The 24,025-nt window shown below is 42.8% G+C and overlaps 1 protein-coding gene across 11 annotated transcripts in view; it reads right to left on the reverse strand.

Moving 5' to 3' along the window:
• LOC147108681 (extracellular sulfatase Sulf-2-like) overlaps positions 1–21,760 on the reverse strand; it is a 409,937-nt gene extending 388,177 nt beyond the window's left edge. For all 11 annotated transcript variants that reach the window (XM_086005391.1, XM_086005393.1, XM_086005392.1 and 8 more), the window contains exon 1: positions 21,434–21,760. The gene's annotated coding sequence lies outside the window, so the exon portion shown is untranslated. The remainder of the gene's footprint in view (positions 1–21,433) is intronic.
• Between the last annotated feature and the right edge of the window lie 2,265 nt (positions 21,761–24,025).

The raw sequence follows: 24,025 nt of genomic DNA on the forward strand, positions 1-24,025 counted from the left end.
GACGGCAGAGGCCCGCTTAGCCTTCCACCGTATCAAGGAGGACATTGCCAAAGCCACCATGCACGCAATGGACGAATCCATCCCCTTCCAGGTGGAAAGCGACGCGTCCGACTTTGCCCTGGCCGCTACCCTCAATCAGGCGGGGAGACCCGTGGCCTTCTTTTCACGAACCCTCCAAGGCCCGGAGGCCAGACACTCCGCTGTTGAGAAGGAGGCCCAGGCGATTGTGGAGGCTGTGCGTCATTGGAGGCACTACCTGGCCGGAAAACGATTTACCCTGCTCACTGACCAGCGTTCAGTTGCTTTTATGTTTAACAACAAGCAGAGGGGCAAAATCAAAAATGACAAGATCTTCAGGTGGAGAATCGAACTTTCCACCTACAACTACGAGATCTTGTACCGGCCCGGGAAGCTAAATGAACCCCCGGATGCGCTATCGCGTGGCACCTGTGCCAGCGCGCAGATCGATAGACTACGGGCCCTCCACAATGACCTCTGCCACCCGGGGGTCACCAGGTTCTTCCACCTCATCAAGGCCCGCAACCTGCCTTACTCTATTGAGGAGGTCAGGACCATGACCAGGAACTGCCAAGTCTGCGCTGAGTGCAAACCGCACTTTTATAGACCAGACAGGGCCCACCTGATAAAAGCCACTCGCCCCTTTGAGCGCCTGAGCGTTGATTTTAAAGGGCCTCTCCCCTCCTCCGACCGCAATGTGTACTTCCTCAACATTATTGATGAGTACTCCCGTTTCCCGTTCGCCTTCCCCTGCCCGGACATGACCAGTGCCACGGTCATTAAATGTCTGAACAACCTCTTCACCCTGTTCGGCTTCCCCAGCTATATCCATAGCGACCGGGGCTCATCGTTTATGAGCGACGAACTCCGTCAGTACCTGCTAACTAGGGGTATTGCCACAAGCAGGACCACCAGTTACAACCCCCGGGGGAACGGACAGGTGGAAAGAGAAAATGCGACAGTTTGGAAGGCCGTCCTGCTAGCCTTAAAGTCTAGGGGCCTTCCAACCTCCCGCTGGCAGGATGTGCTCCCCGATGCGCTCCACTCTATTCGGTCACTGCTCTGCACTGCCACTAACGCCACCCCTCATGAGAAAATGTTTGTCTTCCCAAGGAAGTCCACATCGGGGACATCGCTACCGCCATGGCTGACGTCCCCAGGGCCGGTCCTACTGAGAAGACACGTGAGGACCCAGAAAATGGACCCCCTGGTCGAGAGGGTCGACCTCCTCCACGCCAACCCCCAGTATGCTTACATCGCATACCCGGATGGGCGGGAGGACACAGTCTCCATAAGAGACCTTGCACCCTCGGGGGCCGCAGTAACCCGCTACCCACTACCACCCCCCCCCACGATCCGATATCCAGCCCCAGCAGACGGCAGGCCTGGGCCCCGCGACCCGCTCGACATCTACGAGGACGACACGCCTGTGCCACAGCCTACGCTGGACTCGACGCCGGAAGCTTCACTACCCCTGCCGTCGCCACGCCGATCACAGCGGCAGACAAGACCTCCGGAGAGACTCCAATACACTAACTTTTAATACACTTCACCCCGCCGGACTCAATTTTAAACAAGGGGTGAATGTGGTAAACCACTGTTTGTATTCCTGTTTGTCCTGTTTGTATTCCACTGTGTACATGCCTGGACATGCCTCGGCTGACTCCTCCCACAGGTCCGAGTATAAAAGGTGACTGCTCCCCAGCCCTTGTATCCTGGACCGGTCGACCACTCGAGGCAGACCTCCATTCTGTTGTTAATAAAAGCCTTTGGTTACTCTTCTAACTCTCAGTCTTTTATGAGTAATTGATAGCGCATCAGGGTAACATTAGCTACCTGCCAATCCATGGGTACTGTTCCAGAGTCTATCGAATTTTGGAAGATGACCAGCAATGCATCTACTATTTCTAGGGCCACTTCCTTAAGTACCCTAGGATGTAGATTATCAGGCCCTGGGGATTTATCGGCCCTCAATCCCATCAATTTCCCTAACACCATTTCCCTACAAATACTGATTTCTATCAGTTCCTCCCTTTCATTAGACCCTATGTTCCCCGACATCTTTGGGAGGTTATTTGTGTCCTCCTTTGTGAAGACAGAACCAAAGTATGTATTTAATTGGTCTGCCATTTCTTTGTTCCCCATTATAAATTCCCCTGATTCTGACTGCAAGGGACCTACGCTTGACTTCACCAATCTTTTTCTCTTCACATATCTATAAAAGCTTTTACAGTCAGTTTTTATGGTCCCTGCAAGCTTACTCTCATACTCTATTTACCCCCTCTTAATTAATCCCTTTGTCCTCCTTTGTTGAATCCTAAACTGCTCCCAATCCTCAGGTTTACTGCTTTTTCTGGCCAATTTATATGTCGTCTCCTTAGATCTTATGCTATCCCTAATTTCCCTTGTTAGCCACGGTTGAGTCACCTTTTTTGTTTTATTTTTATGCCAAACTGGGATGAACAAATTCTATAGTTCATCCATGCGATCTTTGAATGTTTGCCATTGCCCATCCACCATCAACCCTTTGAGTGCCATTCCCCAATCAATCCTACCCAACTCGCACCTCATACCATTGTAGTCTCCTTTATTTAAATTCAGGACCCTAGTCTCTGCATCAACTATTTCACTCTCCATCTTAATGAAGAATTCTATCATATTATGATCGCTCCAACCCAAGGGGCCTCGCACAAGATTGCTAATTAATCTTTTCTCATTACATAATACCCAGTCTAAGATGGCCTGATCCCTAGTTGGTTCCTCGACATATTGGTCCAGGAAACCATCCCGTATACACTCCAGGAATTCCTCCTCCACAGTATTGTTACTAATTTGGTTAGCCCAATCTATATGTAGATTAAAGTCACCCATGATAACTGCTGTGCCCTTATTGCACGCTTCTCTAATTTCCCATTTAATGTCATCCCCGACCTCCGCATTACTGTTTGGAGGTCTATATACCACTCCCACTAACGTTTTCTGCCCCTTGGTATTTCTCAGTTCTACCCATACAGATTCCACATCATCAGAGCTAATATCCTTCCTTTCAACTGTGTTAATCCCCTCTTTAACCAGCAATGCTGCCTCACCTCCTTTTCCTTTCTGCCTATCTTCCCTGAATATTGAATGCCCCTGGATGTTGAGTTCCCAGCCTTGGCCACCCTGGAGCCATGTTTCCTTAATCCCAATCATATCATATTCATTTACCTCTATTTGCACAGCTAATTAATCCACCTTATTATGAATGCTCCTCGCATTAAGACACAAAGCCTTCAGGCTTGTTTTTTTAATGTTCTTAGATCTTTTAGAATTATTATTTACTGTGGCCATGTTTGATTTAAACCCTTGATTTCTCTGCCTGTCATTTTTGTTTTTCTCCTTCCTGTCTTTTGCTTTTATCCTTGTTTCCCTTTCCTCTGTTTCCCCGCTCAGGTTCCCAACCCCCTGCCATTTTAGTTTAAACCCTCCCCCAGAGCACTAGCAAACACTCCTCCTTTGACATCGGTCCCGGCTGTGCCCAGGTGAAAACCGTCCGGTTTGAACTTGTCCTACTTCCCCCAGAACCGGTTCCAATGTCCCAGGAATTTGAATCCCTCCCCCTTGCACCATTCCTCTAGCCACGTATTCATCTGAAATATCCTTCTATTTCTACTCTGACTAGCACGTGGCACTGGTAGCAATCCTGAGATTACTACCTTTGAGGTCCTGTTTTTTAATTTACCTCCTAACTCCCTATATTCAGCTTTTAGGACCTCATCCCGTTTTTTGCCTATATCGTTGGTACCTATATGCACCACAACAACTGGCTGTTCCCCCTCCCCCTCCAGAAGGCCCTGCAGCCGCTCCGAGACATCCTTGACCCTTGCACCAAGGAGGCAACACACCATCCTGGAGTCTCGTTTGTGGCCACAGAAATGCCTATCTATTCCCCTTACAATAGAATCCCCTATTACTATAGCTCTCCCCCTCTTTTTCCTCCCGTCCTGTGCAGCAGAGCCACCCCTGGTGCCAGGGAGTTGGCTGCTGCTGCCTTCCCTTGGTAAGCCATCCCCCCCAATCAGTATCCAAAGCGGTATCTCTGTTTGAGAGGGGGATGGCCACAGAGGACCCCTGCACTACCTGCCTGTGCCTAGTACTCTGCCTGTTGGTCACCCGTTCCCTTTCTGCCTGTGCCACCTTTATCTGCGGAGTGACCAACTGATTAAACGTGCTATTCACGACGTCCTCAGCATCGTGAATGGTCCAGTATGTATCCAATCGCTGCTCCAGCACCGCAATGCGGTCTGCAGTAGCTGCAGCTGGACACACTTCTTGCACACGTAGTTGTCAGGGACACAGGAAGTGTCCCTGAGTTCCCACATAGCACAGGAGGAGCATACCATGGCACCAGACTTACCCTTTAATTAATTGAAATTAAATTAAATCAAATCAATCCCACCAATTACACTACAGTTAAATGGTATATTTAAGAGCCCTGGTTTACCAACAGTCCCCGCTACACCACAGAGACCCTAGAAACTATAAACCACAGAGTTAGAGTTTAAAAAAGAAAGAAATACTCACCAACCAATCACTTACCTGCTTTCTGGTGACGCCACACTTCGATTACTTTTTACTTCTCTCCCTCTCTGAGATTGGAGATTAGTACGCTCTGAGGCCTACCTGGTCTCTTGGAGCCTTTTATAGCCTTGCCGCTCGCGTTTCCCGTCGCTGCCGCTGCTGCTGTGTGACCTACCTGGTCTCTGGGAGCCTTTTAAAGCCTCGCCGCTTGCGTTTCCCACCGCTGCCGCTGATGCTCTGAGGCCTACCTGGTCTCTTGGAGCCTTTTATAGCCTCGTCGCTCGCATTTCCCGCCGCCGCCGCTGCCGCTGACGCTCTGAGGCCTACCTGGTCTCTTGGAGCCTTTTAAAGCCTCGCCGCTCGCGTTTCCCGCCGCCACCGCTGTGAGCAGCAACACATTGGAATCCAGAATCATAGAACTATACAGCATAGAAAGAGGCCATTTTGCCCACCGTGCCTGTGCCGGCTCTTTGAAAGATCTATCCAATTATTCCCACTCCCTTGCTCTGTCCCCATAGCCCTGCAAATGTTTCCCTTCAAGTATTTATCCAATTCCCTTTTTGAAAGTTATTATTGAAAGTACATACTGACCATTTTTTAATAAAAGGTTGGTATCTCCATCAATTGCAACATATTTTTAAATTTACTTCACTTATATTCCTTTTACAGAAGGATCATTTGCTCTTCAATAATTGTACTCAGTAATATTTTAGAGAAGTGAAAAAGCAGCTCAGTACTGCAGTAACAGTATGTACAAACCAGAGCTAAAACTGAATGTTTGAATTCCAACATTTTATATTCAATCTTCAGGTTTCTCCATTCCGAAAAGCTATACATCTTGGGTTTACGAGCCAAGGCTGTCTGGATCAGATTCCTTGTCATTTTTTTCTTCTCTTTGTCTGAGAGGGGAACATAGCATTTTTGCAGTCGAAGTTTCCCTCGACGACTAAAAAGCAGCAATAATTGCATCAGGCTCTTAGGACATTACAGGACAAAATGCGATATATTATTTATCCTGTAATGTGTGTATGTATATATGTGTGTATATCTAGATATATATATCTATTTATCTAGATATATATATATATTTTAGTGAGGCATGTACTGTCTCAGTGTTCACTATTATCATTGGTAACTTCAGCTTCAGACAGTTGCTTTGTTTTTCCTCGACAATGTTATCAAAAAACAAAATCAATTTCTGTGGGGAGATTTGAACAGATATCACAAAATTTCCCAATTGGAAAGGAGCAGAAAAAAACTATACATTCCATTGAACTGTTTTCCAACAGATGATTCTACACTTGGCACTCACCGCGTTACTGCTCTATGATGAGCACCAGACAGAGAGAAAAGTGCAATTCTGGAAGAGCACTGCCATTCTATAACTCGAGCCACACTTGCCCTGTCAGATTCAATTACTTTACTGTATGCTGACAGGTTTTTGTATGAAAGAAGTTGCAGGTAATCCCATCAGCTACCTTACTTCCACCTATGTTATTTGTGAAGCACTAAAAGGAATATCTGACTGAAAATGATGAGATTGCACATGATAACAATACAATTTTGACAATCTGCTCTATCTAAAAGATCTTATGTCATTTAAATTTAATTTTAACCACCTGATGGAAAGATTGATTCTTCTAAGTAATCAGCAAATTATATTGTTCTTTCATAACTGGAGGGAGTAGACTTTGCTTCACATTAATTGTGATGTTTCACACTGGCAATTTTTTTAATACATTTATTATTTAATTGTCTAAGGAATACATTCCAAGAAACCATGAGCAAAAATGTATCAGCAGAGGAGTTTCTGGTCCCAAAACAAAAGATATTCATAGTTATAAGACATTAACAGTCCTTTTGTTCTGAAGGATTTATGTCATGAAGATACTAATTCCTGGAGGCAAGGCTCCCAGTGGATCAAGGAATCAGGCGCAGTGGTGAGCACGGCCAATTTGCAGTGCTCCCAGTTTTCTGGCGATTGATTTTAATTACCTGAACAGCATGAGTGGCCCAAATCAGGCATGCTGATCTCTGCACTGATTCACACTCCTGTCAAGCAAGGCTCGACACCTCGCACAACCTTAATAAAAAATAAACCACAAGAGCTCTATATAATGCCTTTGCCTGACATTAATGGGGTAGAAACCGCCTCACAATGAGGTCAGTAACCTTACCGCCCTGTTAACAATGGCGATGCGGCCAGCTCCATTTTGAAAGGGGCTTACTGCTGGATGTCCAAACCACCCGTCTGTTTCAGGACTCTGATTGCCATTTTTGGTCGGAACTGGTTGGACCCAGCGCAGGTAAGCATTGCATTCTTTTTGTGAGTCCTGGAGAAGCAGTAGAGCACCTCCTGGGCCCACAGCAATAATCTGGGCTGCTGCTGCCCCCAGCAATTGTCACAACTGTCATTTGCAGCACATCCTTGGAGACTAACCTCAGAGCCTGGGGTGTAGATGTGATGTTCCTGGAACATCCTTCTTACACAGAAACATAGAAGATAGGAGCAGGAGTAGGCCATTCGGCCCCTCGAGCCTGCTCCGCCATTCAATGCGATCATGGCTGATCATCTAATTTCAGTACCCGGTCCCTGCTTTCTCCCCATACCCCTGGATCCCTTTAGCCTTAAGAAATATATCCAACTCCTTCTTGAATATATTTAATGAATTGGCCTTTACTGCCTTCTGTGGTAGAGAATTCCATAGGTTCACACTCTCTGGATGAAGAAATTCCTCCTCATTTCGGTCCTAAATGGCCTAACCCTTATCCTTAGACTGTGACCCCTGGTTCTGGACTCCCCAACCATCGGGAACATCCTTCCTGCATCTAGTCTGTCCAGTCCTGTCAGAATTTTGTAAGTTTCAATGAGATCCCCTCTCATTCTTCTAAACATCAGCGAGTACAAGCCCAATCGTCCCAATCTCTCCTCATACGTCATTCCTGCCATCCCAGGTATCAGCCTGGTGAATCTTCGCTGAACTCCTTCCATGGCAAGAACATCCTTCCTCAGATAAGGTGACCAAAACTGCACACAATACTCCAGATGTGGTCTCACCAAGGCCCTGTACAACTGCAGCAAGACATCCTTGTTCCTGTACTCAAACCCTCTCGCTACGAAGGCCAACATACCATTTGCCTTCTTAACCGCCTGCTGCACCTGCATGCTTATCTTCAGTGACTGGTGCACAAGGACACCCAGGTCTCGTTGCACTTCTCCTTCTCCCAGTCTATTGCCATTCAGATAATAATCTGCCTTCCTGTTGTTGACACCAAAGTGGATAACCTCACATTTATCCACATTATATTGCATCTTCCATGCTTTTGCCCAATCACCCAACCTGTCCAAATCATCCTGGAGTTTCTCGGCATCCTCCTCACAGCACACACGCCCACCCAGCTTTGTGTCGTCTGCAAATTTGGAGATATTACATCTAGTTCCCTTGTCTAGATCATTAATATATATTGTGAATAGCTGGGGTCCAAGGACCGATCCCTGCGGTACCCCACTAGTCACTGCCTGCCACTCGGAAAAAGACCTGTTTATTCCAACTCTCTGCTTTCTGTCTGCCAGCCAGTTCTCTATCCAAGTCAATACCTTACCGCCAATCCTTCTTTTGAGGCGAAGACTCGTGAGTTCAGGGTGCCACAGACAATTAAGCAACTAACAGGAGGAGGAGGTTCTATGATTCCCATGCTCAACAATGGCAGCGTTCGGCACGCAAGTGCAAAAGACAAGGCTGAAGAGTTCGGAAACATCTTCAGCCAAAAGTGCTGAGTGGGTGATTTTTCTTGACTTCCTCCTGAGGTCCCAACCATCACAGATGCCAGTTTGCAGCCAATTCAATGCACTCCACGTGTAATCAAGAAACAGTTGAACGCACTGGTCACAACAAAGGCTATGGGCCCTGACAACATCCAGGATTATAACCTGTGCTCCAGAACGAGCCACATCTCTAGCCAAACTGTTCCAGTACAGCTAGAACACTGGCATCTACCAATTAATGTGGACATTTGTCCAGGTATGTCCTGTCCACAAAAGCAGGACAAATCCAACCTGGCCTTATCAGCTATTCTCAATCATCAAAAAGCGATGGAAAGAGTCATCAATAATGCTATCAAGCAACACTTGCTCATACCATTAACTTGTGCACTGATGCCTTGTGGACACAAGAGCTGAATTCCAGAGGTGAGGTGAGGATGACTGTCCTTGATATCAAAGCAACATTGACCGAGTGTGGCACCAAGGAGCCCTAGTAAAACTGAAGTCAACGGGGATCAGGGGGAAAACTCTCTATACCAGGTATGACTCCAGCCACTAACAGAAGATGGTTGTGGTTGTTGGAGACCAATCATCTCAGCCCAAGGACATCGCTGCAGGAGATCCTCAGGGCAGTGTCCTTGGCCCAAGTATCTTCAGCGGCTCAATGACTGACATTTATAACAGTCCTCTATGTAGTTTGCCAAATGTCTTCAGCAAATATGTGGGAGTGTGAGATTAAGTGTGACAGAGAGAGAGTATGTGTGAGTGAGTGAGTGAGAGTGATGTGTATATACACACACACACAAACACAGATACACATGTATATACACACACACACAGATATATATACACATATATAATGAGAGAAGTTTACATCTTGCCCCAGTCAGAAGCCCCCATGGCTCGTTAGCTAATTTCTATTAAATAACATACAACTAGCACAATAAACACTGGCTGCACATTTCTAAAGCTTTGCCACCTTTGAGAAAACAAATCTCTGGTTCCCAGGACACCAGTAGTCAGACAATTGCCAAAGGTTAACAAGGTCATAAACAGGATCTCAATAAAGGTCACTGCAGCTTTAACCCTGCTCCTTCAACCACAGGATCAGATACACCCATCATCCCTCTCACTAGGGGTGACAAGGGATTTCAATGCCACAAGTGTGTCAGTTTATTATGTGCCTATTGCCAATATCAGCACACCCTGCTGGAATACTAACCAACATGACTGGCTCAGGTTCAGAATCCTATTCCACAAAGTAGCTTAGGGCGAAGTGCCAGTGAATGAACACAGACCGGGGCAGCCAGCAAGGAATTCCGAAAAAGGCTTCTTGTCTGTCTAGCTCCTGCTCTGTGATTTTTTTGAAAACCAAGGAGACATTCATAACACCGCTGAGGTTGTAGACGGCATTTAACACAATCCCTTACTTCATTTCATCATGAATATTCATTCACGCAACGCATTTACTGCTTACAGTAGTGGCTTGTTGAAAAGGGGCTGCTTTGCAGAAGTGAATGCTCATGGTTTATTTAGCCACATTAATAACTAGAATACTGATTTGGCAGTGCTGGAAGTTTCAAATTGGGCATTAATAATGCATCCCACGTAGCAAAAAAAGTGAATCATTAATGAAGGAGAGAAATGGACACAGTGGCTTTGTAGTCGATATATAAACATCCCAAAGCTTAAAATCTCAAATTTCTGATGAGGGAATCATGATATTCACATCAAAAGTGACTGAAGGGTTTTTTGTAACTTTTAAAACATTTGTAAATATCAAGGGAATTCAAGTCTTTACGATTTAATTCAGCTTCTATTTTTAGCTGGGTTAGAAGCATTTCAGCAACTTCAGTCTCAGTTTTTTTCTATGCATACTTCTGTCAATGAGGTTGTGCTACATATTTCCAGTCTTCTATAACAGAATCTGAAGGGATTACATTTACTTTGAACAGCTGCTTTATAAAAGGAAAAAAAACAGAGCAGTGGTATTCCTGTGTGAACATAAATCTTAAAGTGACACTTCTACCTCGGAGCCTGTAGGAACTCTGCTTACTGTAGATCCTGTACAAACTAGGTCCTGTACAATCTGGGTCTTATGATGTGCCAACAGGGAAAAACATTAGCAGAGACACACACACACATCAGATTCCAAGTTTTAAAAAGTGAAATCTTCTGAATCAAGATCCATGTGGGAACAGGAAGAACAATCACTGGAAGAGCCGCACAGCCACCAAGAAAAAATCTATCCCTCCAGCAATGATTTAAGTACAAAAACCATGGAAGCACTAAGATTTTGGGTACATTTCCACTTTCCCTCAGCCAACCCACTAGGGACATGGACAGGTGGCACATCCTGACCAAGCTATCATGAAGCGCCCGCTTGTTTCAGGCGGTATGCCTCTTTTATTATCCTTTGCAGTGTGCGTAAACATTGTGCGGCATCAGTGTATGTAAACAACATGCAGTATGCAAGTACACAGTACCGCATACGCTATGTCAGTGTATGTCATGCTGTATATATTCAGTAAATAAGTGTATGTAAACAGTATGCAAGTCTATGTACACTGTACCACATAGAATGCCAATCTATGTACACAAAGTAAGGCATATGGAATATAGTACATCAGTGGACCACATACAGTATATCAGTATAGGGTAAATGTTTCAAATCACTGGCAGGCCAGGCATGCAACAAGTATCGTAAATATTCATTGTTAATTGATTTCAATATTAATGTATATGGTGCATCACATATGGTATTTAGTATGTCTGTATGTATGAAGTATACAACATACAGTATGTCAGTGTATGTCTACAGTAGATCACAAATAGTATCAGCATATGTATACAGGGTATTGCATAGAGTATGTCAGTGTATACAGGAAACTTTGGTTTATCCGGAGGTTGTATGTCCGGAAACCTCGATCTAACGGCAGAAATCAGCAGCCGTTTTGATTAGGTTTTTTTTCTTCTCCTAGCATTTTTTTTTATAAAAACAGTCAGGCTCTGGAAAGCACCTCTGTAGCTTAGCAACAGCTTCAGAGATGCTTCCAAGGTACGGGCCGAGTGTTTACAAGCTGGCAACAGTGTTTGTTGTCAGATACGGAGATGAAAACCTCCGTATCCTTCAACATTAACGCTGGTCTATCCGGAAGTTTTGATAGATCGGCAGCAGCTCGGTCCCGTCGGTGCCGGGTATCGCGAAGTTTCCTGTATATACACAATGAATAACAAACAATATGTCAGTGTATGCACACAGTGTCAGTTTATGTATATAGTGTATGACACATGGTGTGTCAGTGTTTCTGCACTCAGGATATGACACACAATATGTCCACATATATGCTAAATAGGAGTGGAGTTTCCGCTAGGGCTGCAATTGGCAAAATGCACTGGGCACTGTGCTGGTTTTGCTGAGGTGAAGTATGTACAATCATTGCAACAATGTGATCATATCCTGCTTGCCGAACCCCATTTTTGTTAAACCTGTTGCACTGTATCATACAGTACGAGGGATGTGGGCTATTATTAGAGGAGGGAAAATTGGCCTAAAATATGGCTATTTACAAAGCAAAAACCTGATCCCATTAGTTACAAGCCTTCGTGGACTGCCAAGGGAATTGGAGAAGAAAATGTCCGAACTGGACCAAATTCACTATTCACCAAATTTTTAGAATATACAGCACAGAAACAGGAAATTCAGCCCAATGGGTCTGTGCTAGTATTATACTCTACACGAGTCTCCTCCCATTCCATCTACCTTATCTCAGCCTTTCAGCATATCTTTCTATTCCCTTTTCTCTCATGTACTCGTCTTTTTTCCTTTTGAAAGCATCTAAGTTATTTGCGTCAATAACTTCCAGTGGTAGCGAGTTCCACATTCTAACCACTCTCTCTGAGTAAAGACATTTCTCCTTATTTCCCTATTGGATTTATTAGAAACTATCTTGTATTTATGGCCCCTAGTATTGGATTCTCCCACAAGTGGAAACATCCTCTCCACATCTACCATGTCCAACCCATTCAAAATTTGAAAGACCTCGATCAGGTCTCCTCAAAGTCTTCTCTTCTCTCAAGAAAAAAGCCCTAACCTGTTCAATCTTTCCCGATAGCTGCAATCTCTCAGTTCTGGTACAATCCTTGTAAATCTTTTTTGGAAATTTCTCCAGTGCTTCTACGTTCTTTTTATGGTATGGAGACCAGGACTGTGCACAGTACTCCAAGTGCAGCCTGACCAGGGTCCTATACACGTTTAACATAACTTTGTTACTTTTGAATTCTATACCCTTAGAAATAAATCCCAGTGCTTTGTTAGCATTTTTTAAATGAACCTCTGAACTGGGTGCATAAAAATCACCCATGATGTTACTGGACTGTTTAATTAGCACCTCCATCCTGAAGAGCAAAATAAGAAAATGAAGGAATAGTCTGTACCAAAAAAAGACTTGCATTTATATAGTGCCTTTCATGACTTCAGGACATCTCAAAGCACTTTATAGCTGATGAACTACTTTTTTGAAATGTAGTCACTGTTGGAATGTAGGAAACACAGCAACCAATTTGCGCACAGCAAGATCCCACAAACAGCAGTGTGATAATGAACAGATAATCTGTTTTTAGTGGTGTTGGTTGAGGAATAAATATTGGCCAGGACCTCCCCTGCTCTTCTTTGAAATAGTGCCATGGGATCTTTTAAGTCCACCTGAGAGGGCAGACTCGGTTTAATGATACCAATTCCAAAGGAATGTGTTCAATGGTTGCAACAAATTACAAGAAGACATTAATAAACTTAATTTCAGCATGGATAAATGTGAGGTATTACATTTTGGTAAGAAAAATAAGGAGGTCACATATTACTTGGAAAATAAGAATCTAAATGGGGTACAGGAGCAAAGGGATCTCGGAGTACAAATATACAAATCACTAAAAGTCGCAACACAGGTTAATAAGGTGATTAAAAAAAAGCAAACCAAGCACTAAGGTTTATTTCTAGAGGGATAGAATTGAAAAGTAGTGAAGTTATGCTAAACTTGTATCGAACCTTGGTTGGACCGCACTTAGAGTACTGCGTACAGTTCTGGCCGCCATATTACAAAAAGGGCATAGAGGCACTGGAGAGGGGGCAAAAAAGATTTACAAGGATGATACCAGAAATGCGAGGGTATACCTATCAGAAAAGGATGAACAGACTGGATCACTTTTCACTTGAAAAGAGAAGGCTGAGGAGTGACCTAATAGAGGTCTTTAAAATTATGATTGGTTTTGATGGAGTGGACACAGAGAGAGTGTTTCCACTTGTGGGGAAAAGCAAAACAAGAGGCCATCAATATAAGATAGTCAGCAAGAAATCCAAAAGGGAATTCAGAAGAAACTTCTTTAACCAGAGAGTGGCGAGAATGTGGAACTCGCTACCACAGGGAGTAGTTGAGACGAATAGTATAGATTCATTTAAGGTGAAGCTAGATAAGCATATGAGAGAGAAGGGAATAGAGGGTTATGCTGATAGAATTAGATGAGGAAGGATGGGAAGGGGCTTGTGTAGAGCATAAATGCTGGTGTAGACTGGTTGGGCTGAATGGCCTGTTTCTGTGCTGTATATCATATGTAATGGAAAAGCACCTGCTTTGAATATGCAGCCTTTTTTCAAATCCCAGAGATCTCTTTAAAAAGTACAAAAGGCATAATGTACCTGTTTATTGCCCACTTTATTTTTTATTGCTAATCTGACATGCATAAACTAGCAGAATTAAACCTTCCTGGATCAATAATTCAGAGATGTTACATCGACTCTTACCATAAAAGTTAGTCAATATTTCGAGAGAGGCAGAATGCATTTTGTCACCTTCTCGGTGTATGTACACGTGAATACTGCGTACACTGATCCCCATCACTTCAATGAGCCCAAAACTTCACACACAAAGAGAAAACAAAAGCAGTGACATGCCAAGTAAACAGGAGTGGAGCAGGGAGCGACTGGTTGAACTGAGGTTGCTTAAAGTTAGCATCTTGGAATGTAGTAGAGAGGAAACCCATGTTTGTCAAAGGTTGCATAACAATCAGTCTGATAGCAAGACTTCCTGTTTTCAATTACATTTGCTGTTCGTATATTAGACCTGATCTTATCTGCTTTTGACTATATAAACAAGCAGTTTAGTTTTTTTTTAAATTCACATAAGATTTGAGTGCAGTAAGTAAACTTGAAGGAGAATATTTGATTCCACTCTGATATGCAGCTGAGTATTGTATGCATTGCTGGCTAATATGCGAAGAATACAAAAAGATACAGCAAAAAATCACAATACTTGGAATTAAAGTCAATAATTAGGAAGAACGGCTTGAAAAATTGGGGCTTTTTTCACTGGAACAGAGAAGGTTGGGGGGCTATCAAATAGAAAAATGCAGATATTATGAAAGGTTTTGAGAGGGTAAATAGTGAAAGGTTGCAGCATCTATGATTCTATGGTCTGATAATTGGATTTCAAACACCTACTGGGGTGAATTTCCGTTGGGGTTCACCTGCTGCAAAGGTAGAGATCAGGGAAAATGGCATAATCAGCATTGACACAGTTTTTCTGGGGTTTTTGCAGCTCTTCTGTAGAAGTTACAGTGGACGATCAGGAGAACATTTGGCATAAATTCATCCGCACTCTGGCATCAGCCTGTACTATCTGTCTCTGTAACTAGGACAGACAGTCACGGCATTCAGACTGCACACATGAAATTCAATGACATTTTTTCTTAAAAAACATATTTGCCTGGAACTGCCACAGGGGTTTTCCCAATATCCTGCCATAACTATGGCAGAAGATCAGTAGGACCCCCAGAGAAATGGTTTAAATGGCTGTTTATACCTGGGGGGTGTTAATCTTCCACCGAAGTTATGCCGGAAAGAAAGACAGACAGACTTGTATTTATACAGCGCCTTTCACAACCACTGGAAGTCCCAAAGAGCTTTGCAACCAATGAAGTACTTTTGAAGTGTAGTCACTGTTGTAATGTAGGAAACGCGGCAGCCAATTTGCGCACAGCAAGGTCCCACAAACAGCAATGTGATAATGACCAGATAATCTGTTTTTATGTTATGTTGATTGAGGGATAAATATTGCCCTGCTCTTCTTCCAAATAGTGCCATGGGATCTTTTACGCCCACCTGAGAGAGCAGACAGGGTCTTGGTTTAACGTCTCATCCAAAAGACAGCACTGCACTCTCAGCACTGCACTGGAGTATCAGCCTAGATTTAGTGCTCCAGTCTCTGGAGTGGGACTTGAACCCACAACCTTCTGACTCAGAGGCAAAAGTGCTACCCATTGAGCCACAGCTGACTTTTGAAGAACCCCACAAGAAGTTTCCCTATTGTCTACCCGCATTCAGTAGTTAATTTTAAGTACCTTTCCTCTTCTAAACTTGAGTCTGTGACCCCTGTTCTAGAGTTTGTAGTAATCTCAAGCATATTACTGAGGCTCAATTTACATATTCCCGTAAGAGTCTCAAATAGTGTCTCTCCTGAGCTGCCTTTCCCCCCCCCCCCCGAGTATATAATCCCAAACTCATAGTTCAGATGCCTTAAGGTAGATATCAGCTTGGTTACCCTTTTCTGAACTGCCTACAGCGATTGGATACCTTTATTGACGTGCGGTGACCAGAATTGAACACAGCACCTCAGGTGTGGCCATACCAGTGCCTTATACAATCTCATTATCACCTCCTGGAATTTGTGCTCTAGTCTCTGGCTATACATCCCAAGATCCAGTCAGCCATCCTTGCTGCTACTACACAATGGGCTATTGATTTCAGTGAGCTATCCACTATTACCCCAAATACCTCTTCTGTGTTTCCTAATCTCATTACTTTGCATTTGTCCACATTAAATGCCATTTGCCACACATCAGTCCACCTTCCCAACCTATACAATCCTTTTGTATTGGTTTACCTTTTCACTATTTTTGATTACCCCCGCCAGAATTTAGTGTCATCTATAAACTTAGACAGCTGGTTTCTGATCATTTATTTATGCTGTAAACAGCAATGGCCTCAACACTCCTTGTGGCACTCTGCCAGTGACCCCCCTTACCATTCAACACAGTTCCATTCACAACCACCTTTTGCTTTCTCTGGTTTGGCCAATTTTCAATTCAGCTCAGAAGCCTGCCTCCTATTTCTGTGATACTCCTGCTTTCCTACTTTGTGGACTGGATGCTTCTGTAACAGAGTATCAAAAGCTTTGTTGAAATCTCATTATATCACAGCCACAGAATTTTTGTTGTCAACAAGGTCTTTTGCTTCTTCAAAGAACTGCAGTAAATTTGCTAAGTAAGATATCCCTCCCATAAATTTATGCTGACTCCCTCTTACCATACTGTACCTATCCAAGGGTTTCAATGTCCCCTCTTTCAGGATACCCTCTAATACTTTACTCATAGCACCTGTAATGCTCACTGGGCTGTAGTTCATCCTTCTGCCATTTAAAAAAATGGTGTTATATTAGCAACTTACCATTGTCCAGCACAACACTTGTTTATAATCGAGGAGAGAGAAACAGAGTCAACGTTTCGGGTCGAGGACCCTTCGAAGGGTCCTCGACCAGAAACATTGACTCTGTTTCTCTCTCCTCGAAGCTGCCTGACCTGAGTGTTTCCAGCATTTTCTGTTGTTATTTCAGATTTCCAACATCCGCAGTATTTTGCTATTGGCTTGTTTATAATCATTCCCTAAAGATAGTGCAAGGACATCACTGATCTCCATAATCACTTCTTTAAGCACCCTTGTATGACAAGCATCTGGGCCTGGCACCTTGTCTTCCTCAGTGATTGCCTTATCCAGAATTTCTACTTTTTAGTACTTCCTCTGCCCTTGCCGAGCCCTAGAAATCCAATTCCCATGCCAGGAAATCTGTTCTTGCCCTCTCCTCCATGAAGTCAGAATTGATTTAGTATATTTGCTATCTCTGGATCACTTGTTATCATGTCACCATTGGAATCTTTCAATCGCCCCACCACTTCTTGTTTTACCTGCTGCAGCAAATATATTTATAGACATGCTTGAAATGTTATCCCGACCTCATTTTCTATTGTAGCGTTCCTACCAGTTTCTAACCAACCTCCATGGGTTCCTTGACAAATTGTTCGATGTAACAATCCAATAATCCAGGATCAGGTTTTCACTCATATTGCATTTTTTTTTATAGATTTCCCAATCTTCCCCTGGGAAGCTCAAGACTCTCGTAACAATTGTATTTGTTCCTGTACACATTTCCCTTATTTGGCTACAAGTTCTTTCTCCAATCCCGCCACCTGGCCTAGATAGGTCCATCTCTGATATAATCACGTTCTCTTTCACATAAAATATTACACTGCCTCAGAGTTTGCCTTTTCTATTTCTACAAATAATCTGTATCCCTGTACGTTTACCCAACCGATATCATTGTTGAACCAGCTCTCTGTGATGCTCTGTAGCCTCCATCAACCACCTTCAGGTCTCCCACTTTATTCCCAAGCTTCTAAGCATTCATATATTAAACACTGAGGCTTCAATATCCCCACTCCCTAAACTGATGAGTTTGTTCATTTTGCCAATAAGAACCCGTGCAGTCACATCCTTATACTCCACATACAGTACCTATCTGCTGTATCAGTGTCCGTACTGAACTGTCAGCTACCAGGCTCTGCTCTATACTATAACCTCTAACTTTTGTACCTTTTTTACCATCATTATGCTTTGCTTTCCCTCTTTCTATGTCCTTTCTGTTTCCCTCTCCCCACCGTATTAATTTATATCTTCCCCCCCACTGACTTTTTTACCCTGGTTAGCTGCTTTCACCTTGTTCCAGGCATATTGCAACATTGACCTGTGGGGATAGTGCTGTGAAATGGCAAACAGGGCCACCGTCCTCACAACCACCTCATGCAGCAGCAGCACCTCCACTTCAGCAGCAAGCTTACTGGTACCGGGCTGCGCCATCACTTTCCTGCAGCCTCATGCCTACACCTTGGGCTTCCTTTCACTTTATTTTTGCTTATCACTTTTTAGCCCTCTCCCCTTCAGCCTTGAGTAAGGAGACCAGTAGAAAATATCCTCTGAGCCTTTCCTAAGTTGGTAAGGATTTTTGTCCAACTATGCTGACACTTCTCTTTAATTATCCGCATCTCTTCCAATTTTATCTACATCGGTAGAGTTTCTGCTCCCGCATCCAAATCTGCACATGAGGCTATGCATAATTATGCTAATCAACTGACCATAAAAACTTGTGGCAATAGCACACCTCACTTCATCTTTTGTGCGCTTGGCAACCGTTTCTAACCATTTGGGGCCTATGTTAACTCACCAAAATTGTCATTAATGAGGCAGTAACGGCCTCAATCACTCCGTTAACGATGACGATCTGGCTGCTGCCATTTTTACAGGAGCCTATCACTGGGCAGCTGAAGCGACCTCTTGTTCCAGGCAGTGGGCCCCTTTTAATGTGTGAATCGGGGTGCTATGACGTGCATAGGAATCCGATTACCATCATACGACAGAACACCAATACAGCAGCAGAGACCCCAAAAAGGTAAGTTTTAAATTATTTTTTGTCGGGGCCAGGAGGAGCAGGATCCCAAAGGTTAAAATCTACCTCCTTTGTGAGTAAATTGCATCCATATTGGGATATCTACTCTACAGCCTGTACCATGGATATCCCCATGGCTGTCAGTAGCATTAGGATTGGTCAACAGGAGGTGCACTTCTGCAGGCTACATGTCTCCTCCCTCAACAGCGCACTGTAACAAATGGCTCCCTCTAGTGGCCCAGTCAAGTTCCAGCAAATTCACACACCAAAAAGGATAGAAAATATTCCTGGTTAAGGATACACACGAGAAATCGTGTCTGTCTATTCAAATGTGGAAATTAAAGAAAAATCAGAACGCAGCATCGGTTTCACACTGTACCTTGCCTTCTTTTAACTCAATGGCTTAATTCATTTTTATTCAGGGACACACATTTGGGGATATAACAGTCAATCCCCAATGTGCACAGAATTCTAATTTTGGCTTTGTGCAAATCATGCACTATTCAAATCACCTAATTAATATTTAAATCAATTCTGTGCGCAACCTGACCATTGACGTGACATGCACAGAAGATGTAGGGGCTCCCCCAGCAGGTAAGGGCCCATCTTCCAACAGATTACATGGATAAATATTTTGTATGATCCAATCTGCAGGAGGGTCAGCAGCTATACTCTGTCTCAATTTGCCCCAAAACTATTCTAAAATAAATTAGGATTCTTTACATCTACAATGAGCTCACATTACACTGTAAGTTCACCTGGATCTAATCTGCACATACAATATGCTTTTGTACATACGCTGGGGGAAAATTCATCTCATTTCATTATTCGAGTAGATCCCAATATATGCAAGCACAATGCGGGTGCAAATATCAGTACAAATGTTGTCTATACCCATAGGTAAATACAACAGCAAAAATAAAATGCATTTTTCAAATATAGTTAAGTTATGTATGGAGATCTTGGTGCACCACTGAAAAAAAAACTGTCCAATGTTTCTGGAACTGTATTCAGATTGGATTCAGGCTATAGATCAATGCCAGCTTAGTTATTAAACAAAACCAGGCCAAATCCCAGCACAATCACAGGCATTCTGTGAGATGTGATCTCTACCTTGGGACACAAGCATTCAAGGCAGAAGTCAGACCTTGTACTTCCAGCATGTGAAAAGAATGGAATGCAAGATTTCAAGAGATTATTTCTGCTTTGCAGCCAATTTCTAATCAATGAAGCTTACAATTGCTTTCAGAATGGTAACATTTCTTGCTCAATATTCTACTAAAAAAGAAATAATCAGAAAAGGCACCAAACCGCCTCTAAATCTTTTCCTTTGCATAATCTTTACATACTGTAAATACTCCTTTGTACATTCTTAACTTAAATGCCCAGAATTTTGAATTGTTTGATTGTCTAATAGAATCTGCTGATCATGCGACAGGCAATTATATAAGATAAAAGTAATTGTTGTCCCTTACTATACTAATGCATGTTGGTCAGGCCATGTCCTCACTGAGCCCTACTTCCTCTTACACAAATGATAGAGGCAGTTTTTATATTATTTGTTCGAGCTGAATCCATGGTCTAAACAAAATGAAGATTTGTATTTATTGCTGAAACAGGATTGTATGGTAATCAAATACCATTTGTAAATCAATTTAAAATGGCAAACATTTCACCTTTGCGAGAATACGCAACATTTGGAAAGGTTACTTAAAAATTGAATTATAAAATGAAGAAATACACAATTACTATGGTCAAATAGCTGCCATTTTAAACAAGGTTTTCAGACACAAATTAAAGAAAATGACGTTAAGATCCACACAAGAAAGCAAATGAATTGAATACAGCAGCAGAATACAAATAGCGTAAATTGGGTTTGTATAGATATTACACAGTCCAAAAACATGCTCCCATACAACAGGCTGAGAGAACGACAGGTTTGGAGGGATTTGGAAAGGTTAACATCATTGCTTAATGTCACAGAGCTGATCAACTGCCCTTCTCCTTACTGACTTTTATAAGAAATTACATTTAAAGAGCTTACAAAATGGGTAAAAAAACAAAAGCAAGTCAAGTTCTCTCACTATCCAAAACTATATCTTGAACTGTTCTGTAACTACAACCAGATAACCACACAGAATTGCAGTCTATAATTAACAATTCACTGCCAGGGGAGCTAAATATACTATTTATACGGTATCACAATATACAGTAACAGTAAATTATAAGCTTTACTAACTCAATTCATTCATCTTGGTTACTGTTATGTCAGACTGGGGTTCAATACGACTACATTAAGCTCATCATGAGGTAAAATAGCAGTGGTGAAAACATTGTAAAAGAGGAAAGAAACAGACAGCAATGGCTCTGAATAGGGTTTACTGCAACCTAACTAAAACATTCATTGCAAAATGATTATTTCCATAAAATGACACTACCTTACTTTCAATACAGTATAAGCTTACTGTAACCAGCCTGGTACACAGCACGGATACAGAGCACAGGCTCACAAAGTAAAGCATGAAACTGCAGCAGTTCACACTACCTTTATCAGTCAGTCTTCTCTCATTTCTGGGACACGGGGCTTCTCAAAAAGGGTCCCCTTAACAATGCCAGCAAGCTCTGAGACCACACAGCTCCGAAAAGGGCTCTCAATGGCTTCTCCTCTCAACCTCATTCAACTGCGATGACTGAATTAGGCCAGCTCTAACCATCTGTTGAAACACGCCTGGATTAGTCACTGTACTCTGTTTGCACCCAGTGTGAAAGCTGCAGGCTGGGTGTTTCCTAGAAGCAGAGGCGGAGCATAGATTGCCATCTAAAGCACTCCAGAATTCTATGATTGGTACCTTGCACAGCTAATTGGTAAATGAGCTGTGTGAGGTGGGGAAAGTTACTTAGTGGATCGGCTGTGTTTAAGCTGCCTGTGATTCAAGGACCTTGCAGATTCTTGGCATTCACAGTACATCTGTAGCTGGCATTTCCATCTGATCAGCTACTTTTTATGCACACAGAGGGAAAAAGGTTTACTTTATTTACCAGGAAACAGCTGGCCTAATTGGTTCCATCAGCAACCTATTGCATTCACGCCTAATACAGTAAATAAAAGTGTAGTGTAGAAAATACCAGTCATATCACTAGACTCCAAAGGATATTAATGACTGGAAATCACATCTGTGATAGAATAAATGAGTCGTAAAATATACAGGTGAAGAAATCAATGTGTTTCACATCCTGCTTTATAAATACCTAGCAGTAAAAGCAGAGCGCTAATCTGCTAATGAATCATGTATCAATTATATAGATTTTTAAATGACTGTACAAATAGAATGTAGTTCACATAAATAACCTTGCAGTAGGACACAAGACATGCAGTTTGTTTGAATAGAGATTGTCATGAAACTTTTCTATACGAAGAATCTTTTCAGCAGATTCCACAGAGACTTTAAGACAGGTGGGTCTCCTTATCGAAGCAAACTTGGTCCTCAGCTGTAGCACAAAATGGGCTACAGCGAATTGGCAGCCTGTTTTGCACCCCACTGGTGTCAATGGAAAAGAAAACAAGGCAGGGTGTAAATCGAGCTGTCAAATCACTGTTGCCTGTTTTGCACTACCGACAAAGACCAATTTCACTCACATTAACTCCTACAGGACTGCAGCAGCATATCTGGTCCAATGGAGATATTACAACATTCTGGTTTTGCTGCAGTTTATTTAGGTCTTGTTTATCTGTAAATATTTTGTAGTTCCTATAAATTTCTCACAATCTACTTCACAATTTTCATGAAATAAAATACACTTTCTGACTTTAGCATCTGTTCAACGATAGATGGCACACCAGCTTCCAAAGCTGCCGAGGAAATTCAGTGTTCAAAGAGTGGGGTATTAAGGGAATGTCTGCAGTCGCTCAGAAAGCTGTTGTGTATTTCCTCCTCCTTTAGATATTATCCTGTGGGTGTGATTAGTAATCTCACTAACCACCCACATGTCTGAAATTCTCCAGGAGAAAAAAAATCAAAAATGATCATTTACATGGGTAAAGTTAACATGTCCTGATATGTAGGTTAAGGAATTCACACCAGCCAGTCTCGAATATTATTTTTTCTAACCTTTAGGTATAATGTTCCGAGAAGATGTGCGGTGGGCGTGGAAGATTATTTATATATCGAACCTTTATTAAAACAGTTCTTACTAATTATTTTCCAGAAATAAATATGAATTTTTGCTTGGGAGATGTAGCTCATGACAGCATCATTAGTATATGTACCCCAAATGAGCTTGCGTTACAATATGGCTTACATCAAGGCATTAAGGTGCTATAAAATGCATCTTATTTCAGGGGAAGTGAGATCCAGCTATAATGCAATGTAAAAGATTCATATAACTCACTTGCCCTGACAGTACTTGTTAAATATGAAGTGCTTGCACTAATTATACATAAAACTGCCATATCTTACTGTTCCCTGGGAGACAGACTATATAATCCTTTCGGCGCTGAGATTGCAATATTACTGATTTAGAAGATCTTCCATCTCCCCCAGCTTCCAACCTCAAGCTCTTATTATGGCATGTAAACTTCTATGTTATTGTTACCCTAACCTGAACTCATACTATATTGTGTAACAGTCTATGTTTCCATTATCCTAATATTGTGTAACAGTCTATGTTTCCATTATCCTAATATCAGTTTATCTTATATTAACATTCTACATTGTTGTTACCCTAACCTCAGCTCTCGTTATAGTAAATGAAAGACTTGGGGCAGGATTTTCATTGGGCCGTGGAGGCGGGATTGGAGGCGTGTGGGGGGTTAAAATCCTGAAATCGGGAAGCACAGACCCATCCTGCCCCCAATCCCGCCTCCATGCCAGTTTCAAAGGAGGCGGGTACCCGACCCGCACTGGGACCTGCCTCCCCGAGGCGGGAAGGAGATTAGTGCCAATTAACTGCCTGTTAACAACAGGTAGTTAACAGGCAGTTTTTAGCCTAATCCCTATTTTCATTCTTGAAGTGTGGGATTCCCGACGGCTCCAAACCACACCAAGTTAGCGCGGTGGGCCGTCAGGCTGAAGGGCTTGGAGGGGTCAAGATGTCCGGTGTTCAGGTGAGTGATGGGTGCATGAGTGCAGAGGTAAGT

The sequence above is a fragment of the Somniosus microcephalus genome, chromosome 13 (genome assembly GCF_052327205.1).
Source record: "Somniosus microcephalus isolate GS21.2 chromosome 13, FLI_Smic_1.0, whole genome shotgun sequence".
NCBI classification, from domain to species: Eukaryota; Metazoa; Chordata; class Chondrichthyes; order Squaliformes; family Somniosidae; genus Somniosus; species Somniosus microcephalus.